The sequence below is a fragment of the Vanessa cardui genome, chromosome 13 (assembly GCF_905220365.1).
Source record: "Vanessa cardui chromosome 13, ilVanCard2.1, whole genome shotgun sequence".
Classification (NCBI taxonomy): Eukaryota; Metazoa; Arthropoda; class Insecta; order Lepidoptera; family Nymphalidae; genus Vanessa; species Vanessa cardui.
The window spans coordinates 8,769,280-8,788,791 of NC_061135.1; the positions used below are offsets into that span (position 1 = coordinate 8,769,280).

At 31.0% G+C, this 19,512-nt stretch overlaps 1 protein-coding gene across 11 annotated transcripts in view; it reads left to right on the plus strand.

Annotated features, from left to right (window-relative positions):
- The window catches only part of LOC124534635 (small conductance calcium-activated potassium channel protein), a 274,246-nt gene that overhangs the window by 124,094 nt on the left and 130,640 nt on the right, over positions 1 to 19,512 (plus strand). The gene's annotated exons all lie outside the window — the stretch shown is intronic.

Genomic DNA, 19,512 nt, shown 5'->3' on the forward strand with positions numbered 1-19,512 from the left:
ATACCTAGGGAACCCATCAAGTAATACACAGCACTACACAACCATTTAGATGCCCGTTTCACAATGGACATAGATCTATTCAATGCACTTAGATCAACAGTTAGATTGCACTTAAAGGCTGTCAAGTAAACATTTAGATACTGTTCAAATGTCGCTTCAAAGGCGTTATTCGTTGCATTTGCATCAAGTACTTATAAGGATTAAATCGTTTACAAATTGTTTTGATTACTGAAATTGGATTAACAATTTTTTTATTACATTAATTATCAAATTTAATAATCCATTTAAAGCAATAAGAAGTATTTATTGCTTATAGTCAAATTCTAGACTATGTAAATACCTGGCTATTCTATGATTCTACAGGAGATCATAAGCTTTAAGAAAGTATGCCTAATAACTTTAGTACGTGTTATTAAAAAAAATACATGTTACATCCAATAATACAATCTCATCAAATCTTGTCAAAAATGTATAAACAATGTTACATTTTTAGTGATTATAAAATTTCAGTGCATTTACATTGATTTGCTATATATTAGGCTTCTTGGCGTGCTAAAATGCTTAATGGTGTTGAATAGGATCAATACAGTAGCCATGATAGTGTAGATTATTCTGCACCGAGTAATCCAATCATTTATCATCCCTTGGAGAAACATACTACGATAGATGTACGTAGCTTTATGATTTACTATCGGTAAAGTATGAATTGCAATAATGTTTCAAAGAAAAAAAATTGCTAACATAATAATTACATATTATTCAGCTATGGCTGTTTTACTAGATGCTGCAGAAACGTTTACGCGTAAAAACAATAATTGCTGAAAAATATATATTAAAAAATGAAAATGGAATGAAATTTCCTTAATTAGAAATTTACGAATTACACGATTTGATTGAAGTATTTGAGACATTTCTTATAATACATAGATTTTGAAAGACACTTAATAAATGAAGTGGTGACCCATTTATGCTTTAGGTAAGAAGGATCTTACATTTCTCTTAGAAATGAAATAAGCTGTGGTTCATTGTTTCAAGACACGTACAGTTATTAAGAATGAAGTTCATCAAGAAAATGTGGATTGTTCGAATGAAACTTTTAGTTTGAAAGTATTTTATTTCAAGTACAAATTTCTTAAATATTAAGTATTGCAGTTTGATTTCCTAGACTTGTTCTGCTAGACTTTTTTATTTTAGTGATTTTCATAGTTTTATGTCATATAGAATGTTGTTATGGGGTAATGCAGCAGATATTGATAAATTACTAGTCTTTTCATTAGACGAAAAATTTGCTTTATACCGAAGAACGAAAGAAAGAATTCAAAAATATAATTTTTAAATACGGATTTGATATAATATTTAAAAATCAGTTTTGTAGTTGATATATTCTTCACTTAAGGGGACTACAGGAGCTAATTGCCCTTGAGAATCACGCGCACACACTTACACTAACGACAAAAACGGCATGTCCCCGCGCGCACTACGCTTAGCGAGGCGGCGAGGTTACGCCTGAATATTCCAATAGATGGCGCCGAACCGCCGCGCGCCGCGCCGAGCGAAAGCGAAGCGAAGTCAATTCTATCAATTCTATCCATTATAGATTTCATAAAAATAGACAGGACAACAGAATTGTTTTAATTTCTTTGTGTCATTTAAAAAATTACGATAAAATTAAACTGAATTAGTTAAACTTAAATTATTATTATTTTATGTACAAAAAATAGTTAATTTAAACATTTTTTTCTTTAATTTTTACTGTATCAATTCAATTAGTTGTAATACTAAATATTAAATCGTACCTATTTTTAAATTTTGTAAGTTTGTTAAGCGATTTATTAAATAAAATTGGAACTGTTCGTAATTTGTACATTGACAAAAAGCGTAGAGTTTGTTCGTTTTACTAATATCGGTACACAAAGAAAAAAAATTAAGTTAAAAAAGTCAGCATCAAAAAGTTACTATAAAAATAATATCGTCAAGTCGGTTTAGTAGAATTATTGGTTAACTCGGTCAATCACAGTGGGTTTAGTCATAAATCTCATAAAAATAGTTTGGATATTAGAATTATTTGTATTGTTTTTGACTGATATTTGAAATAAAACTAATTCCATTAAATTCAAATATTTTTATTTATTTTTGGTTTAACAAAAAAACAAATAAATTTCGTTTCAATTTTTTTATTAAAATATTTTTTTTAATTATTCGTTCGTCGTCGTTCGTTATTAAAATATCTTGGATACTTGCAATCAATATTTCACCCACTTTCACTGAAGCTACGAGCTAAAATTTTTCAATTGATACTATTTCCAATCTTTAAAAAATATTGAATTACGTATATGACACTTCTAAATATTTTAGTTCTTTGGTTCACAACAATTACATATTTCAAGATGGCCCAGTGGGTAGAACGCGCGCATCTTATTGCGGGTTCAAACCCGGGCAAGCACCACTAAATATTCATGTGATGTGCTAATTTGTATTTATTTATTTTTTTTATTATTAAATTTCATCCATACATAACTATATTTCCTATTATAAACAAAATTGATAAAATTAAACTCTAACGTAATAGAAATAGCTTCCGTGTTATTTTTTTTCGATTTTCTTAATTCTGAAAAAATAAATGCATAGTTGTTAGGAATTAAATTTTAATAATTATAAAATATATATATATTTTTAAATATAGTCCTTTAAAAATAATAAAATTTTAGTTCAGAGTGCGGGCATCGAACCCGCACATTCTTCTTGGACTTGCTTGCCAAGTTTGGTCAATACCAAATACTCCATAGTGACTGTAAGAAATCTGTCGAAAAATCTGATTCTATGCGAACTAATTGCATTGTTTTTAATAAATGTTTCCAATAATCATTATTTATAAAATATATATATATATGTTTACTAATTAAATACTCTTACCTTTTCATATTATCTTTCATATGTTCGGCTTTTTAATTTATATGAACGTTTTTTAGTTTTCTTCACAGATTGTACTTTATTTCCCATGTTTACAAAATTAAACTTTATAAAAAATAACTTAACAAAAAAATAAATGGCTAACTACAACTAGACTATTTTAACTTAATATATTTATTTACATAAAAGAATAATATTCGACAATTAATTTACAATTAAAATTACACAAAAATAAAATCTACGAGATTTTATTCGCAACGATGCGGTGAAAAGAGCGACACGTCTGTATAGCAACAGGCCTCGGCCGGCAGTGTCTGTACGAGGCGCTCACGCACACATGCTTACGCATTTTGGTCGAAAATAAGAAAATCTGATTTAAAAAAAATCTATTGATTTTACAACATAATTAAGATAATAAATTTTTAGTATATTGTTTGTAGAATAATCTGACAAAAGACCAAAACTATTGAAGGTATATAAGTGTAGTTAAAAAACAAAAAAAGACTTTTTTAGAGGTAACTTTGCGATTTTTTTCTATCGTACCAAATTAATTACATCATGTTTTCAACACAATTAATAACTAGCATCTATCCTGAAGATTAACATATATTTTTTTTCATTTGGTTTATTGCATTGGATTATATACTTTTTGGCATTTTAAAACTTGCATTTAGCTCATGTAGTCCCCTTAAATCCGACTATTAAAAACTGCAAGTAGAACTGACATTCTTATCTCGGACATCGCCCTATGTAGTTGCGGTACCGAGCCAATTAATTCATTACAAGAACATAAAATTTATGCTTGTCACGTTTTACCAGCCAGGAATTCAAAAAAAAAAACTCCTAATTTTGCCTTTCATTGTAACAATACTCTGTCTGATATTTGAAGTAAAACTGTTATATATTTAAATTAAAGCTTGAATGTCTATACGAAGACAAAACTAAGTAAAGACTTGTAATATTTCAATATATATTAAACTACCTCACCGTCATATATTATTGTTGTTATCCTCTCTGATCCATTTCCGCCACGAGGAAAATCCTCGGAAACTAGTCATGTGCGATAAATATTGAAAATTACAGCTGTGGGCACAATAAAAGCTGCACTGTCTGTCTATTCTTCAATTCTCATAATCCCATGAGATGGTAAATTCAGTACGACCGGAAAGAGATGAAAGCTAACAGCTTTACCAGCTTTCCGTGGCACGGAAGTATAAACACTCTAAATTTTCAGATTTCGCATAATTTCTCGACTGAAAACCTCATCAACCTATTAATGCCCTGATCCAGGGTTGACCACAGAATACACGTCCTCATAGCCAACTTCTAGACCTAGAAGACCTCCATTATAATTTCACATGGATAATTAAACCCATAAAACAATTATACTATGCTAGGTAATAAATTCGGAAAAAAAAAACAATTTAATTAAAGACTGAAGGTAATAAAAATTATTACAAAAATAATATAATATTTTCGATGTACATGAATGAGAACATAATATTTATTTTTCTAGATTGTGTTAACAAAACGAGATGGCACGCACATTTTTAGTTTGTTATTGTTCGATATACCTTTTCACATTACAACGTGCTCGAGATTACAACTTGCTTAGTTAATTATATGTTATTAATATTACTATGCCGAGTTTGACTAAATTCAATTTAGAGGTATATTATACTGTAGGATATGTAATTATCTCCCTGGTCGAGTAACCAGTTTAACTAAATACAGCTACCGAAACATCGACATCAATACTGGGTAGAACCAATAAAAAATATTTATTTGTATAAAATATTTTGTTAGGCGAGTAACACTATGCATAAATTTGAAACTATCAAAATATTAACCGTACCTGACATCGCCAAAGAAAAACAACCTTGTAAATTACTTTTTCGTGGTAGGATTGGTAAAACTGGAGTTAGGATTCGCCAACGTTGTCTTTGTGCGTCGGAATATACAAATGAGCTTAGGTGCTGTCAACTCTAAATCGCAAGACAGGCAGAGAGCTAAGAATGCGACAGCTCTTGGTTCACTTGACGCGTAGACCAGTTTTCTAGATAGATTTGTTACATGACATGACTTTCGTAGTATCTGATCTACTTACCTAATAATTCTAAATGTAACCCTCTAAATTCATCCTTGTTTGATAAATGTGGGTATTAACGGCGCTTGATTATTTTATCAGTTTCAGCTGCATTGTCTATACGAGAACTATTTAAATTTAGAACTAGTGTTTCGATTAAAATTTCGTGATGTAATAAAAATACTAGTTATCACCCGCAATTGCTACCTTCATACCAAATTTCATCAAATTCAGTTACGTGGTTTAGTCGTGAAAGAAGCAGAGAACATTAATATTACTATAGGCACCGTGCAGAAACAATAGAGGGCCTTATAAACTCGACAGCAGAGACACCGTGCGAGTAAAAAAAGAAACTTCCCAGACACATTGGTGGCAGGTTGGCTGCTGTCAAGTCTGTAAATATGATTTTAATGATCAAAATTATAAAACATTGTTTTTTACCAATTAACAATGATCGGCAGCGTGGTCAAAATGTATTAAAAGACCAGAAGCTATTCGAGTCAGGACATGTTTTCGATGTCACAGAAACAGTTGGCCAAGAACAAGAAAAGAAAAAATTGTAGGTACATACTAGGGGTGTTGAGGATTTTCGGATTTTCTGTTGCCAATAAAATGGGCGCTGCAGATGGTGGTATTTTTAGATGGGAACCAGTTATTTGGATGTCTACTAAAATAAACAACGGTTATAGGTTAGATTCAACGATCGACAAAAATTAAACTGTCTTCCATAACAGTTACCCACAAAATTGGTGATTTTTATATAAATAAAATCAAATAGTACTTTTTAAATACTTGAAGGTATACTTACCTACGTGTGTTTTATAACTGCATTTATCCATTTCACTATTTTATCCCTAAGCCATGGTATGTGAGTACTATTAGTAGGGAAATAGCAAAATTTTACACCCTTAAAGTTGATTTTGGATGTATTACGGCATCCAGAAATTATCAAAAATTAACACCATAATTCAGAAATATTTTCCGTTGTTTGACAGTAGAATTTCTGAAATTGAGGGTAAACGTTTTGAATATGAGTCACGAGATGGCAGAGTCATCGCTACGCACGGTGCCTATACAGTATATATAATATAATTATACGAATATAAGTTTTCATCGGTTCAATATTAAATTATTCCTGTTCCTAGATTCCTGACTGAAATTTGGCTGCGACGACCAACTACACATTGCAGTATATAAGTGCTGGCACGGTCTTGAGTTTACCCTATATTTCTCCTCTCTTATACTGCTATTATGATTACACATGATGACGACACAAACGAATTACGATTATCTTTCATCAAGTACAAGATCCATGGCTTAATTTTTGAGACACGACAGATGAACACTTCAAACTTTGATTTTCTCCAGAAAAATACAAATTAGAAGCCGTTCATTTCAAGCCGAAAGAGCTTATGAGCTATTTACTAAACCTACGAAGTAAATGTTTTCATACTTCTACATAGATGAACACGTAACGAAAATTTTGCAAATGAATTTCTCTGATACGTAATACTCAGACCATATATTCTTGATACAAGATCAGTTCTTGGATGCTTGCCCATCTTTCATGAATCGGCATCTTTGCTTCTGTTATGTCATTACCAAAGCGAGTTCGTCCATCATTCCTCCGACTTTCTATTTTACTTGTTTATCTACGGAATATACTTAATAACTGTCTACTTATACAAGTGACTCTCTCAATAATTGGTCTAGAAATATTTAAGAACAATTAAATAAAGGTTCATTATAGTCATACAAGCACCATTCATTGATTAAACTTAGTCTTGAAAACCTTAGGAAGAGGGAAATCTTAGGAATATGGGTCGACTGATTCTCAGAGGTCCCCGCTGATAATAAAGTGGCACTGCAAGAAATATTAATCATTGCTTATATCACCAATGCGATAACGATCTTGGGAACTAGTTAACATTGGTTTGGAATAACCGCTGTGAATTTCAAAAGTCACTCTTTTTCAATAAAAATTACATACATGCAAAATAAATAATGTTTTGTGTCGCTTACACATTATTTTGCACAGATGAAAGAATAATTAAAATGAAAGAATGATAAGCTCTTCATTCAGAATATAATTTGTTGTCGAGTCATATTTCTTCTTCATCGAAGTTTCTTGTATGACTTAAATCTATCTTTGTTCATGAGGAACTTAACGTGATTATAATAATAAGACAATCTTAAATAAATAAAATTACTGATTTATTTTAAAAAATGATTCAAGATTTATGTCTGATCAAATCTCTAAAATAATAATTATTTTAATAATAATACCTACCCTATTTATTTATTAAAAGCTTTTTTATTTTATATTTGTATTAAAATTAATTTTTAAAGTAGATATGAATAATTTAATTACAAGATAATTGATTCCGACCACAGTTTCAACGTAACCGCACATTATATTGTCATCGTATCGCCAATGAGAGTAAAATTATAACCGATATTGACCAAAAATCAACGATTAAATATTATATCTCACATAGCATATTACTTGCTTTTATAAAAATCATATTTACCTAAAATATAAGTAAACAAAAAAATTGTCTTATGAGGTTAAATTAAGACGTATATGGCTTGCTTTGATAATAGATGTTTAGTCGTTTTGATATTGAACATAGTTTTCGGATAACTGATAACAAGAAAACAGAACAAAATACGCAGAAAATGTTATACTGCAAAGGTACGCTCGCTTATACAAACATAGGTGAACTCACATAACCCGATGGAATGGAATAACGCGACCGGAAAGAGTTCAGACGGATTTGTGTCCTTTCGAATATAAAAACTGCCAATTTCTAGACTCCAGCTGCTGTGAAGAAATGATTCAAAGAGAAACCGAATAACTTTTTACTATATTATATAATCCGACTCGGTGTTTCCTACTAGACTGCTTTGAGTGATTTGTAACAGCACGATTCAAATTACTTCATATCCTCTTTGAGTGTAAAATATTTTAATTATCACATTAATTTATCTTATAGAATGTAAATGTGCATTTCATGTGTTTTTAAATATTTCAAAGCTAACTAAAAATATAATGAAGTTCACGCACCAAATTATTAATGAACACGAAAACATATTTTGCGACGTAGTAAATATTATAAAGTTTTGCAGTTACAAATATAACATATTTTCCAATACAAACTTCCATCACCAGCTAAACCTCTTTCAGAACCTGAGACTAAATATAAATTTTCAAGTTTTCAATTTCAAATATAATAGAGTTCTATACAATCCTTCAAACCCTATTTTACCACTTTCTGGGTAATCGTCGAAGGAATATAGACTCCTGCAAAATACACTGCAGTTTCGATTCGAATATTTTGAAATTCTGTCCATTTAAATTAAAGTGTTAAGATAAATAATCACGGGAAAATACAACCCAAATAGCACTTTAACAAAGCATCGCCTGAAAATATAATTACGTATTATATTTTCTTTTACTCTAATGTACAGTTTTTTTGATAATATTGTCATATTTTCCAGATGGAATGAGGGATGAAATCAAATGTAATTTTTCAAAAAAATATATTTCAAGGTGTAGGGACGTTTTGCTTAATGGCATGCAATTGAAACATTTTGTACCCTAGTTTACTTGGATATTTTTTTCCCATCAACCTACAAATTGAGATTTTCTGCAGCGTAGAATTTCCTTCATAACTTGTATGGCGCATACAGAGTGCTCTCGAGTAGAGATGCAATTTTGCGATTGCATTGAAAAAAGTGTTTTATTGGTTTCTTTTCACTCTTTTTATATTCTAAAAGCGATTGTGTGTGGATATTAAACTGTTTTAAAATCCATGAAATTAATGATTTGATAGACCGATTAAAAAAAATGTATATCTATAAAACCAGTTTACTATTGAAGGAGAAATTTAATTTCGCATGTATAATATTTGCGCCACCGATTTTAGAAACTAATAATAATTATATTCTCTTGTGCCTAAACCGACCCATAATAATTCTGAGTATTGCTGTAGCGTAGAATATCTGATAAGTGGGTGGTACCTACTCCAATGGGCTTGCACAAAGCCCAAGCACCAACTAATTGTTGGAGAAATATTCACAATTTATAGTTTAACATAATTACATGACATTTTATGACATTCTATTTTCATTAAAATATCATAACAGTGGTCGAACCATGCTTCTTGCATGCTGAACCTTCGGGTTGCAATCCAATGGGCTGCAACCCAAAGCTGCAATGGCTGGCACGCCCAGGGTAGTGCCAATCTCTCACTTAATAGGCGTAACTTGGTAGACGCGTATTGTACACTAGTAGTGAGAAAGAAAGAGTAATAACCCCTTTTTCTTAAACATGATGTTTGTTACTTATCCCAGGAGAATATAGTCAGCAATGCGGTAGAAAATTTTCCACGCTACCTAGATGTCCGAAAATCCACGACAGCGCGATTTTTAAAGCATTTTCTGCCTCGCACAATTACTCTAAGGAACGAGCTTTCCCTAGCGTTTTTCCGAACCGACACGACTTAGGAACCTTCAAGAAAATATCCTACATTTTTTTCAAATGGCAATGCATTTTTTTTCTATCATTATAAAATATTTACCTTCCATTTAAATATCATTTAGGAAAGTTTTGTTTTAGGTTTAGTATAATTTATTTTATGAATTTATATATAAATTTAAATTTCAAGTATATTTTTAACTTTAGATATAACTTGTTTCTCTAATACCCTACACAGAGAGGATAAACAATTTCAAACGTCGGTATAATATTGTACGTTCGTATTTAGTTTAGACTTTCAGAATGAATCAACAACTCTATGTTACTAGGAGCATGAAAGCAGATTACTCTATACTGCTGTAAAAGATTAGTTCATAACATATATTTTGAACTTGCTATAATAGAAGTTATTTATTTTCAAATATTTAATTGGTGAGCTGAGCTCTTTGTTGTGAGCATACTAACAACTACAGTATAAGAAATCATCATCCTCCTGCCGTTATCATAATTTTATATGGGGTTGGCGCAGCAGGTCTTCCCCTACCATACTTCTCTGCCGGACGCAATCTAACAAGTAACAATCTTTACGAATTTAAAATAATGTAACAAAAATAAACATCTTTATTAACATAAGAATTAACAACATTAAATGCTTAAATATATATATACATCTTTACGATAAACATCTTCGACATTACAATTACGTAACCTTGGGTGGTACTCACCATTGGTAAGGCTCTGTACTAACACTACAACGTTTCTTATATAACGATTAACAGGAAGTATTTTTTATTCATAAAAAGCCCTAGAGAAATTAAAAAAAATATTGCCTCGATAGTAAATATAACAGCAAAGCTTTAAAATGGAAACGTTCAACAAAAACACGTTGATTTATAAATAAATGTGTCAATTCTTAGTTCTATTTAACTGTATCACTGGAATTTCGATGGTCATTTCGCCATTATGGCTCCGGTCCAACTGGCCACAATAGCCAGCCTAGCGTTTGCTTGTCATATAAATTAAGTATGAATGCAACTGCACAATGCCTCCCATTTTATTCACTAATGCGCTATTATTTAATTACTGAATGAATTTTATGTTAATTTAATTTGAAATTAAATAAACTATTTAAACTCAATTGAGCGTTGTAAAACAAAATGCTGTTTATTAAATTAATATAAAAAATAATTTACTTTAATTTAAAAATATACTTTGGATTACGATATGCCTTGCTTATATTATAAATGGGAACGTGTATCTGATCGCTTGTTTATTTTCTGATTGTTATACGTACACATATAAATTTATTACTATTCTAAAATTATATGCAACTCTAAAACTTTATATATGTAGATCATATAGATATCTAGTATTGTTTAAATTATTTTTCTTAACAAACGTCATAAAGTACATCTTATGAAGTACAGGCTCTTCTGTCAAAAATAACAGTAGAACGTCTAATGTCTAACGTTAAATGGTCAACACTGATCCTAGGCATTAGCTGAGTAAGAAATATTAAGCATTCACCAATCACTCACTCCCCCCTTTAGAATTGAATTCCACAATCCTTTCGCTGCTTGGCGGTAGAATATACAGCTCAAATCTTTAAATTTTACAACAGAATATAAGATACTTTAAATAAAATTATCGTTCTTAAACTGTAAAAACAACTTAGAGAAATTCACACGAAGAAAAAATACCGGAAAATAAATGGATTCTTCGGTATACCTAAAAAAAACTGTAATTTCTTATTCATACTGAAACAACCGGATTGGAATGAATTTTGATGAAATGCTTTGTTCCTCTGGGATTTAAACTTAGCCATAAAATTTAATCATATTCAATTTTATTGTGTGTATGTATAACATATATTGGTATGTGTATACGAAGTCATAAACATATTTTATTAATATTCTGGCAATAAGTATGAGTTTCAACAAATATTAATTATTATGAGATTTGTTAAATTACCTGTAATCAACAATATTATACACGAACATATACTTCGTGGTGGAAAAATGCTGGTTCACTGCAGATTGTTTCTATTTTTTAGATTTTCTTGTGAAAATTAAATAATAATTTAGTTATATTCTACATACGGTCACATTAACAGCCTAAAAATTTCCCACTGCTGGGCTAAGGCCTCCTCTCCCTTTGAGGTGGAGTTTTGGAACATATTCCACCTCGCCATTTAAATACAGGTTCGTGGAATACCAACAACAGCAGCCTGTAAATTCCCACTTCTGGGCTAAAGGCCTCCTCTCCCTTTGAGGAGAAGGTTTGGAACATATTCCACCACGCTGTTCCAATGCGGGTTGGTGGAATACACATGTGGCAGAATTTCTATGACATTTGTCACATGCAGGTTTCCTCACGATGTTTTCCTTCACCGCTGAGCACGAGATGAATTATAATGATTTGAGATGAGTCCCTGGGTTGGTCTTCAACTTATAAATCAAAGCCAAAATGCCGACTTCCATATTAAAGTTTAACTTTTATCCCCCATTTAACTTTTTTAGGAGATAAATTTTGCAAATCCATCCTTAGTACTCCCCTACGTTTCGTGTGGAATTACCTTGCCAAATTTCTTTCTGCTGACCAGCTATTTAGGTAATTTAATTATATTGCGAATATTGTATTTAATATTTAAATATATACTGCATTACTAGCTTATTATATTACAACTAGCGTCTAAAACTGTCAACGTAAAGCTATAATTGATTCATAATATAGATTCTTTCGAAAAATACCGGCTTGTAACTCAATAGTATACTCTATGTAATTGCTTTTATTATATAGAGTATTATTTTCAATTTTAAACGTATTGACCTCCCACTGCTCTACGTTCATTATGATTACAATACCACTAACATAATGAGCGTAATTTAACACACCTATTGTTTTAGCCTTATGTACTCCCACACGATTGGTATAAAAGTGCGGTAATAGCTTCAGAAGGTCAAACAATCGTTGACACTCACAATTCACCTATTATATAACAATGAAAATTGTCAATAATAATTTATGATATTAAAAATTAGTAGAAATTTATAAATTTTATAAGAGGAAAAATACTTAAAGAAAATTCCTCTTTTTCACTTAGTATGTATGTAGAGTAACCTATTAAATTTTCATCGAAATCGGATCAATCATTTATGAACATAGAGATAATTCTAAGTTTCGTTTTTATTTATGAAGAAGAAGATTTATAGGAGGTTATATGTAAAACAATAGTCTTTTACAATGTTAATCACTCAAGCTCAACTAGGCAATAAACGAAAATGTTTCTAGAATATAATGCTTTTCAATTAACAAATATTAAGTTATGATACGTTTTTACATCAGAATCCCAGAAAACGTTCAAAGATATTCAATTATAAAATTCAAAATAATCGTTAAAGAGCGTTTGTGTGGTATAGGACATTACAACACCTATGACTTTCTAGTTGACTGCACACTTTGGGAATGAGATGATTGCTTCCAGGCTGTTTCAAATAATAAAAATATCTTTGTTACTGTACATGTAGCATGAAATTAAAAAATAAAATAGAAATAGATCTCCTTTAGTTTCTTTCGCCGGTTCTTCTCAGGTCCGAGGTGTTAAATCCCGAACCGATGGTAGATTTTTGACTTTCAATAAGCAAGTGTAAACATATGTATGTATTAGTTAGAAAATAAATTCTCTGAATTCCTTCACCGGTTCTTCTGAGGTGCTTATTTCCGAATCGATTGTAAATATGTAAGGTAGCTTTGATACTCATTGACCTTTAACACAAATACATTAAAATAACGTTTTGATTTTGATTTAACTTCGAAACACAACTCGAATGAAGTACAACCGATAGCAAAATAAATAAGTATTCCCAAGGAAGACTCCATCAGGGAGACAGTCGGTCGTAAAACATAGCCAAATCCTCACAGCGTTATGCGTAGATCCCAAATAAATGATGATCCCAAAATAATTATAATTATTATATACAAAGAAAACATTTTTATCAAAAACGTTGAGGAGGGGTTAGATACCTGCTACTTTTATTTATCCAATTTTACGTTTTCTGAGCATTTAATAAGCTACATATAATAAAGTAACTTAAAAAAGTTACCTAGGTTTTATTAAAAGTAAACAGATTCAAAAGAAAGAGATATCAGTACATTTATTGAAAAAATGTTCAAATCTATGTATATTTATTATATATAAAAATACATATCATTATATTCTACACAATATTATAACATATTTTATAACATTCTAAGTCACTTCTAGAGAAGTGGGCAAATGAGAGCCAGCTATGTGTTTTAATTGAAGTGAATACTGAACCCACTGTTGGACAAACTCCCACTCTACTATTATGATAAATTCCGTAATGCCGCTCCTCTGCGAGTTTATATATATGTGTCGGAATTACTTTGTACATTTTTTATGAGACATGAGACAAAACACTAATCTAGATAATGGAAAATTTAATTATGCTAAATAAAATTTGAATTCACGACCAGCTCATACATAATCTGTTCTCAAACCACTTGGCCACAGTTCAACATAAATGTAACATAGGCAACGTTGATCATGTAATTACATTGTTATCCTTAAATCCTCTTCCTAAATCTTTATGTGTAATAAAAAATGCTGCTTGTTAATTAAACGATTTTATGTTTAGAATACAACAATACAAATCAACATTTCGACGAATTCAACTTGACGAAAATATAATTGAATAAGATAATTTAAGTGCATCATAATTATATAATTTTTCTTTATAATTATTATTATATAAGACCGCCTGGGTAGGTACCACCCACTCATCAGATATTCTACCGCTAAACAACAGTACGCAGTATTGTTGTGTTCCGGTTTGGAGAATGAGTGAGCCAGTGTAACTACAGGCACAAGGGACATAGCACCTTAGTTCCCAAGGTTGGTGGCGCATTGACGATGTGAGGAACAGTTAATATTTCTTACAGCGTCATTGTCTAGGGGTGATGGTGACCACTTACTATCAGGTGGCCCATATGCTCGTCCGCCAACGTATCCAAAAAAAATCGTATTAACTAACATATAAATATTGGAATACTGCATTGCTTCATAAGTTAGGTTATACTTTATCATAAAATTTTGTAACACTGTTAATTTCAAAAAAGGTCATAAAATATATTAAAAAAAAAACTATTTTGTTCAAGAAATAAAAGTACGGTTACTAAAATTTTCATTAAACTGCATTATGCACACCTAATATTTAATGTTATAAATAAAACGACAATTATAAATTTAGATTTGAAAATGATTATACTTTGAAAATAAAAACTAATTAGGTAAATATTGAAGGGAAGTATATTTTTCAAACAGTAAAATTAAAACTTGTATTGTCCATTTATAAGCAAAACATTTCAGTTGAAATACATTAAGACGCAGATTTTCGTGGCTTGGCAGCTGTAACAGGGAGTTAGTATTCGTAATGCTTCATAGGACAGAGCTTGCCAGCCTTGGATTCGTAATAAATAGCGAAACTGCGCTGCAGAATCAAGTAATAACAAATATTTGAGGCTTGTATTCTTGACAGCGTAAAGTTTAAACATAACCTCAATAGCAAAAACAAAATCTGTTATTATATTAGTTAACAATATAAAAATATTTGCAGCATGTTAATGTTAATCCTCAAATATGTTTATGTTATTTCAATCAATCAATCAAAACAATTTTATTTAAGTAAACTTCACAATGAAGCGTTTTTGAATCGTCAACAATTAAATACTACCACCGTTTCGGAAAGCAGCTTCTAGCGAGAAGAAACGGCAAGTAACTTGCATAGTTGCTCTTTTCAAATTAACAGATTTACAATGCTGTTATTTACAGTAATTAGTGTCCTATGATGGAACCCGAGCCCAACTCCAGGTGTTTATTTCTAAAAAGTACTTTTTTAATGAATAATATGAATTTAATACAGCAATCTACTCATATCCGGATATATCACACTCAACTTAATCTTACTCATATAAAATCTCTAAATTAGTTGAAGCTGTCATAAAAAATCATATATTTATAGGAAGGATTCCAAAAGAAATTATCAGCCCTATTAATATAGATTCGACCTTATGGACTTGTATACAAGGTCACTTGATGAATTTCTTATTAGATACACGTAACTGGCATATCTAATTGATACAATTTAATAGTATTAATTATACAATTTATTAGTATTAGTATTTAATTTAATAGGTAGTACTGCCGGAACATTTTCCAGGTAGCAAAAGTTTTAGAAGCAAAAGTGTCATATTTGCTCCAATTTACAAAATAATATAACAAACTTTAAAAAGAAAATGAATACTTATTTTCTATACTAAAAAAAATATATCGTTAAAGGTAAATAGTTACTTGGTATGATAATATCACTGAATGGCTTTCGAAACAGTTTTGACACATAATATAATCAGATATGCGTTACACATCCGTATACTTCTATGAAGTATCAAATACTCGTGTGTTATTTATATTTATGTGAAGAGAGGGACATAAGTTGTCTCGCTGATCGAAGTTTAGATTCTATGTGAAATTGGGATACATTTCCAAAGTTATTTACTTTTTCTTGTATTGACCTCGACCAGAGGAAATTCAGGTGCTGGTATGTGCCAAGAAGTTACAGCCAATTTTTAAAAACCGCAAAATGAGTTTCGTTTTGAGTGAAAAAGTATGAATTTTGTTGTTACGTGCCAGAAACTGCCTGCAATACATGAACCCCTGCAGTAAATCAGACGCATAGCTACCTATTGGGCACCACCATCAATGTGGAAAGAGAAAACACGTTATTAATTTCAATATAATTATGTTTTAATGGAAATTTACAATTATAAACAGTTATCTTCCTGTTAAATAAGATATATTTATTTATAGGAGGAGTTCATATCAGACATATTATAATAAAATTGGAGTGTCTGTTTCTAATATTAAAATAATAGCTTTTTACTAAATGCACGTATATGTATACACCGAACATATACCAAAATGATATTGATACAATTTTTGGCTCTCGGTCTGTTTGTTCGTACTAATCTCTCGAAAGGCTAGAGCGATTTTAACGTAACTAACCAAAGGCATAAATGTAATATAATAAGGAGTTACTTTGGCTTCAACTAATAACATATAACGAGTTTCTTTTAATATTTGATACGGCTATTTCAATATAATTATACCATTTATAGAAATTTACATGGTAGAGTATATATATAATTCAAGCAGGAAGTAAATGTATAGAATTCGTGGTTCCTATTTTCCCAGAAGACAAACGCGTAAGGCCCGTTTATTAAATATAATAAACTGTATCAGAATATTCTATTATCCCACAGAGAGAGCTGTGTTTGCAGCAGCTGTATAATATTATTCTTCCTTCGTGGGTTAGTGGCTAGCTTATTGCTTTCCCACTCCAAGGAACCGGTTTCAAATCGCGAATCAGGCGAAAGTAATTGAGCGTTTTTGTCAATAAATTCTCAGTAAGAATATTATACACACGTACGTACATACTGAGAAAGAACATATAACTATTGTTCCTAAGCCTTGCATCTTGTCTGATCGCCGTTCCTTTGTAAATGGAGGGATACCTTAGTTTGCATACAACCTTGTGTACTACAATCGATGTATCTACTACGAAGTTGACTAGTTCTTGATATTGACTGCCGTAGCCCAAATTCGGTCACTAGGGCATTATTATCATTATTCAGTAATATCTTCATTTCAAATCATTGATAGTTTCTTATTTTATTAACTTGAAAAAGCATGATTTAAAAAGTACTAGAAACTAGTACTTAAACATTATTGTGTCTAAAAGGAACAAGGGCCTTAACATCTTACCTACAAAAGTGGATGGCGCATTGGCTGTAAGGGATTGTTAATATTCATTACAGTGCTAATGTATATGGGTGGTAGCAACCGCTTATTATAAAGTGGCACATGTGTATGTTTACCAATGTATTTGTAAAACGAAACATGAATGGAAATACAAAGAAACTATTCGGTAGATTGCTAAGGCATAGCTTCAAGTCCAGATCGAAGGCGTGACCCAAATAAATATATATGATCCATAAAACGATTTAACACGGTTGCGAATGAAACGACTCGGTGATTCGTTTGATTAAAAAGATTAAGATAATAGATAAAGTCATTACAATGGTTTACTTTCTTAGTAAAGAAGTATCTTCATACTACTAAAGATGGCTGTATAATGTCAAACTATTTTCACATTTTCTGATGTTTTTCATACACTTAAGAATTGACTTGTCTGGACATTTATGTAGGACGCTTGCACTCTCGTTATGACTACTTTCATTTCAAAATGTAAACATTTCGAAAAAGATTTTCTTGTCAGTTTTGTAAACATTTTTCTGAACAAAACAATGTTTGGACTTTGGAGATTGAAGAAATGTTTCAAGAATTTTTGTTAAACTCGTTTCATATAATTCAAAAGACTATTTTTTTCGAGTTATAAAGAAATAGACATGACTATATATATTTAATTAATATGACAAAATCATCACATTTTTTATACACATGAGGATATTTAAGGTAGCTGACATTGTGCACAACGATCTTCAATGTGCTATCGGTTACATAGACGACCATACAAAGTACACATCGCTTTGCACCGTCATGAACGGATGCCATGTTCCTCACTAAAGTTACATTGTGATTGCATCTAGCTTATGCTCGAGAAATCCATCTGCTTAGCGACAGCGCTCCTTGTGTTATATGACCACTAAAGATTGCGCATATCAGCGGACCTTGCTTGGTTTATGACATGCAAGCAATCGATATTGGATGAGGATCAAATTTTATTATACCAGCTGTATCTTAACTATTTACTTATTAACAAAGTCAAAACCTCTTTCATTCAAATAGGCTCTCAAAAGCACTTTCGAATCGTTATGTAACATAATTAAATTGAACGGGACCCTCGGGTTTCGAAACGAAGGAAAACTTTTTCAGAAATAATATTTATGAATTATTCTCAAAGCGTATTTTGGAAGATATTGTCCAATTGATTCCATTTACGCAAAAGTATGTCAAGGACAATGTTGGCAATGAACTCTAGTTTATGCGTACTAAGCAAGGTTTCCATATTTTTTTCTTGTAGAAATAGAATAACACGATTCTATTACTTACATTTCTTATGTTACTGTTTATGGTGGTTTTTCTTTTAGAGATAAGGGATATCTGCACTTACACGTATTCAGTTGTGGCTTTTATTTACGAAAGAAATATAATCAAAGATATCATAATTGTTGTCATATTTTTATATCAAATTAGTCACAGTTATTTTCAAATGTCAATCGAACTCACATATGAATGAATGTCTAAATGCGTATACTTTTATATGTGACCTTTAACCTTATCGCGTTTTACATATAAGTGAAGTCAAGACTATTTTCGGCCGTGTTATTTGCGGCAGTCCAAGACCAGATGACATACTTATTGTGATTCGAATAGCGTAGGACGAAGAACACTGACGTCGCGTGTATTTATATAACTAAGACCAAAAAGTTAATTAACATGAACGTTACAGTAGGATATTCAATGTTTAATAAATAGGAAAAAATAATACAACAACAACAACAACAGCCTGTAAATTCCCACTGCTGGGCTATCCTCACGATGTTTTCCTTCACCGCCGAGTACGAGATGAATTATAAACACAAATTAAGCACATGAATCAGCGGTGCTTGCCTGGGTTAGAACCCGCAATCATCGGTTAAGATGCACGCGTTCTAACCACTGGGCCATCTCGACTCTTAAAATAATAAGCATATACCTATTAAGTCTTACAAATTATTGCCTTAAACAATTTGGAAAACCTATTTAAACAAATATTTTTGCTTAAGATTTTGCTTTAACTATCGATAATTAGATAATTTATAAATAATTAAAAATTATGTTGTTCACGAGCATTAGTTTTATCAAAATTTCAAATAAAATACAAAAGTCAAAAATCTTTCTGACGATTCACCTTGAGGCTTTATGCCAGTAAATTTGGTGGCACTTTCTCTCTGAATT